The following is a 5,000-nucleotide window of genomic DNA, read 5'->3' on the forward strand; positions in this document are numbered from 1 at the left end:
TGCGCTATCCTTGGGCACAAGATCGTCGAAGCGGACCCCCCCCGCGGCGGGGAAGGGGAAGCGTCGACATATTCGACATAGTCGAGCGAGTACGACGTCCGGTCGGCCGAGGGCCCCCGATGCGCCTGGACCCCCCCCCGGGGTGGGCCAGACGGAAAAATGTCAAAGTCTGGTTGTCGGCCAGGGGTAAGTGTGTGTCCCTGTGCCCAGGCAGGGTGCACCGAACCCGGGCGAGGCCTCCGAAAGGCTCCCCTGACGGACTTCCAGGCCTCGGGACATTTGAGAAGGATCAAGGGCGGGAGGCGCGGGTCCCTGTACCCAGGCAGGGCGCGCTATCCTTGGGCAAAGGATCGTCGACGCGGACCCCCCCGCGGCGGGGAAGGGGAAGCGTCGACATATTCGACATAGTCGAGCGAGTACGACGTCCGGTCGGCCGAGGGCCCCCGATGCCCCTGGACCCCCCGGGGTGGGCCAGACGGAAAAATGTCAAAGTCTGGTTGTCGGCCAGGGGTAAGTGTGTGTCCCTGTGCCCAGGCAGGGTGCACCGAACCCGGGCGAGGCCTCCGGAAGGGTCCCCTGACAGACCTCCAGGCCTCGGGACTTTTGACAGAGAACCAGGGCGGGAGGCGCGGGTCCCTGTACCCAGGCAGGGCGCGCTATCCTTGGGCACAGGATCGTCGACGCGGACCCCCCCGCGGCGGGGAAGGGGAAGCGTCGACATATTCGACATAGTCGAGCGAGTACGACGTCCGGTCGGCCGAGGGCCCCCGATGCCCCTGGACCCCCCCCCGGGGTGGGCCAGACGGAAAAATGTCAAAGTCTGGTTGTCGGCCAGGGGTAAGTGTGTGTCCCTGTGCCCAGGCAGGGTGCACCGAACCCGGGCGAGGCCTCCGGAAGGGTCCCCTGACAGACCTCCAGGCCTCGGGACTTTTGACAGAGAACCAGGGCGGGAGGCGCGGGTCCCTGTACCCAGGCAGGGCGCGCTATCCTTGGGCACAGGATCGTCGACGCGGACCCCCCCGCGGCGGGGAAGGGGAAGCGTCAACATATTCGACATAGTCGAGCGAGTACGACGTCCGGTCGGCCGAGGGCCCCCGATGCCCCTGGACCCCCCCCCCCGGGGTGGGCCAGACGGAAAAATGTCAAAGTCTGGTTGTCGGCCAGGGGTAAGTGTGTGTCCCTGTGCCCAGGCAGGGTGCACCGAACCCGGGCGAGGCCTCCGGAAGGCTCCCCTGACGGACTTCCAGGCCTCGGGACATTTGAGAAGGATCAAGGGCGGGAGGCGCGGGTCCCTGTACCCAGGCAGGGCGCGCTATCCTTGGGCAAAGGATCGTCGACGCGGACCCCCCCGCGGCGGGGAAGGGGAAGCGTCGACATATTCGACATAGTCGAGCGAGTACGACGTCCGGTCGGCCGAGAGCCCCCGATGCCCCCGGGGTGGTGCCGACGCGCCAACCCGGAGTCAAGAGGGAAAATGTTAAAAGTCGGGTGGTTGGCCCGTGGGAAGTGTGTGTCCCTGTGCCCAGGCAGGGTGCACTGAACCCGGGCAAGTCATCTGGAAGGGTCCCCTGACAGACCTCCAGACATGATGATTATCTCAAAACTGAGAACCACTATGAGATCGTATTTGAAAGCCGAATCCAGGCGACAGTTCCATGAGCTGGGCATGTCGGAGTGGTACGCTTTCATAAAAGTGTATCACAGCATAGCGACCGGGTATCTTAGAACGGCCTCCTGTGCCAGAGAGCTGGGACGTCGAGCGAGTCGAGCCAGTCTGGCGGGCGGTCCGCCGAGGGTGCCCGTCCCCCCGGACCCCCCCAGTGTGGGCCAGACAGAAAATGTCAAAGTCCGGTTGTCGGCCAGGGGTAAGTGTGTGTCCCTGTGCCCAGGCAGGGTGCACCGAACCCGGGCGAGGCCTCCGGAAGGGTCCCCTGATGGACTTCCAGGCTTTGGAACATTTGAGAGAGATCAAGGGCGGGAGGCGCGGGTCCCTGTACCCAGGCAGGGCGCGCTATCCTTGGGCACAAGATCGTCGACGCGGACCCCCCCGCGGCGGGGAAGGGGAAGCGTCGACATATTCGACATAGTCGAGCGAGTACGACGTCCGGTCGGCCGAGGGCCCCCGATGCCCCTGGACCCCCCCCCGGGGTGGGCCAGACGGAAAAATGTCAAAGTCTGGTTGTCGGCCAGGGGTAAGTGTGTGTCCCTGTGCCCAGGCAGGGTGCACCGAACCCGGGCGAGGCCTCCGAAAGGCTCCCCTGACGGACTTCCAGGCCTCGGGACATTTGAGAAGGATCAAGGGCGGGAGGCGCGGGTCCCTGTACCCAGGCAGGGCGCGCTATCCTTGGGCAAAGGATCGTCGACGCGGACCCCCCCGCGGCGGGGAAGGGGAAGCGTCGACATATTCGACATAGTCGAGCGAGTACGACGTCCGGTCGGCCGAGGGCCCCCGATGCCCCTGGACCCCCCCCCCCGGGGTGGGCCAGACGGAAAAATGTCAAAGTCTGGTTGTCGGCCAGGGGTAAGTGTGTGTCCCTGTGCCCAGGCAGGGTGCACCGAACCCGGGCGAGGCCTCCGGAAGGGTCCCCTGACAGACCTCCAGGCCTCGGGACTTTTGACAGAGAACCAGGGCGGGAGGCGCGGGTCCCTGTACCCAGGCAGGGCGCGCCATCCTTGGGCACAGGATCGTCGACGCGGACCCCCCCGCGGCGGGGAAGGGGAAGCGTCGACATATTCGACATAGTCGAGCGAGTACGACGTCCGGTCGGCCGAGGGCCCCCGATGCCCCTGGACCCCCCCCCCCCCCCCCCCGGGGTGGGCCAGACGGAAAAATGTCAAAGTCTGGTTGTCGGCCAGGGGTAAGTGTGTGTCCCTGTGCCCAGGCAGGGTGCACCGAACCCGGGCGAGGCCTCCGGAAGGCTCCCCTGACGGACTTCCAGGCCTCGGGACATTTGAGAAGGATCAAGGGCGGGAGGCGCGGGTCCCTGTACCCAGGCAGGGCGCGCTATCCTTCGGCAAAGGATCGTCGACGCGGACCCCCCCGCGGCGGGGAAGGGGAAGCGTCGACATATTCGACATAGTCGAGCGAGTACGACGTCCGGTCGGCCGAGGGCCCCCGATGCCCCTGGACCCCCCCCCCCCCCGGGGTGGGCCAGACGGAAAAATGTCAAAGTCTGGTTGTCGGCCAGGGGTAAGTGTGTGTCCCTGTGCCCAGGCAGGGTGCACCGAACCCGGGCGAGGCCTCCGGAAGGGTCCCCTGACAGACCTCCAGGCCTCGGGACTTTTGACAGAGAACCAGGGCGGGAGGCGCGGGTCCCTGTACCCAGGCAGGGCGCGCTATCCTTGGGCACAGGATCGTCGACGCGGACCCCCCCGCGGCGGGGAAGGGGAAGCGTCGACATATTCGACATAGTCGAGCGAGTACGACGTCCGGTCGGACGAGGGCCCCCGATGCCCCTGGACCCCCCCCCCCCCCCCCCCTCCGGGGTGGGCCAGACGGAAAAATGTCAAAGTCTGGTTGTCGGCCAGGGGTAAGTGTGTGTCCCTGTGCCCAGGCAGGGTGCACCGAACCCGGGCGAGGCCTCCGGAAGGCTCCCCTGACGGACTTCCAGGCCTCGGGACATTTGAGAAGGATCAAGGGCGGGAGGCGCGGGTCCCTGTACCCAGGCAGGGCGCGCTATCCTTGGGCAAAGGATCGTCGACGCGGACCCCCCCGCGGCGGGGAAGGGGAAGCGTCGACATATTCGACATAGTCGAGCGAGTACGACGTCCGGTCGGCCGAGAGCCCCCGATGCCCCCGGGGTGGTGCCGACGCGCCAACCCGGAGTCAAGAGGGAAAATGTTAAAAGTCGGGTGGTTGGCCCGTGGGAAGTGTGTGTCCCTGTGCCCAGGCAGGGTGCACTGAACCCGGGCAAGTCATCTGGAAGGGTCCCCTGACAGACCTCCAGACATGATGATTATCTCAAAACTGAGAACCACTATGAGATCGTATTTGAAAGCCGAATCCAGGCGACAGTTCCATGAGCTGGGCATGTCGGAGTGGTACGCTTTCATAAAAGTGTATCACAGCATAGCGACCGGGTATCTTAGAACGGCCTCCTGTGCCAGAGAGCTGGGACGTCGAGCGAGTCGAGCCAGTCTGGCGGGCGGTCCGCCGAGGGTGCCCGTCCCCCCGGACCCCCCCAGTGTGGGCCAGACAGAAAATGTCAAAGTCCGGTTGTCGGCCAGGGGTAAGTGTGTGTCCCTGTGCCCAGGCAGGGTGCACCGAACCCGGGCGAGGCCTCCGGAAGGGTCCCCTGATGGACTTCCAGGCTTTGGAACATTTGAGAGAGATCAAGGGCGGGAGGCGCGGGTCCCTGTACCCAGGCAGGGCGCGCTATCCTTGGGCACAAGATCGTCGACGCGGACCCCCCCGCGGCGGGGAAGGGGAAGCGTCGACATATTCGACATAGTCGAGCGAGTACGACGTCCGGTCGGCCGAGGGCCCCCGATGCCCCTGGACCCCCCCCCGGGGTGGGCCAGACGGAAAAATGTCAAAGTCTGGTTGTCGGCCAGGGGTAAGTGTGTGTCCCTGTGCCCAGGCAGGGTGCACCGAACCCGGGCGAGGCCTCCGAAAGGCTCCCCTGACGGACTTCCAGGCCTCGGGACATTTGAGAAGGATCAAGGGCGGGAGGCGCGGGTCCCTGTACCCAGGCAGGGCGCGCTATCCTTGGGCAAAGGATCGTCGACGCGGACCCCCCCGCGGCGGGGAAGGGGAAGCGTCGACATATTCGACATAGTCGAGCGAGTACGACGTCCGGTCGGCCGAGGGCCCCCGATGCCCCTGGACCCCCCGGGGTGGGCCAGACGGAAAAATGTCAAAGTCTGGTTGTCGGCCAGGGGTAAGTGTGTGTCCCTGTGCCCAGGCAGGGTGCACCGAACCCGGGCGAGGCCTCCGGAAGGGTCCCCTGACAGACCTCCAGGCCTCGGGACTTTTGACAGAGAACCAGGGCGGGAGGCGC

The sequence above is a fragment of the Hyla sarda genome, unplaced genomic scaffold, assembly GCF_029499605.1.
Source record: "Hyla sarda isolate aHylSar1 unplaced genomic scaffold, aHylSar1.hap1 scaffold_1837, whole genome shotgun sequence".
Classification (NCBI taxonomy): Eukaryota; Metazoa; Chordata; class Amphibia; order Anura; family Hylidae; genus Hyla; species Hyla sarda.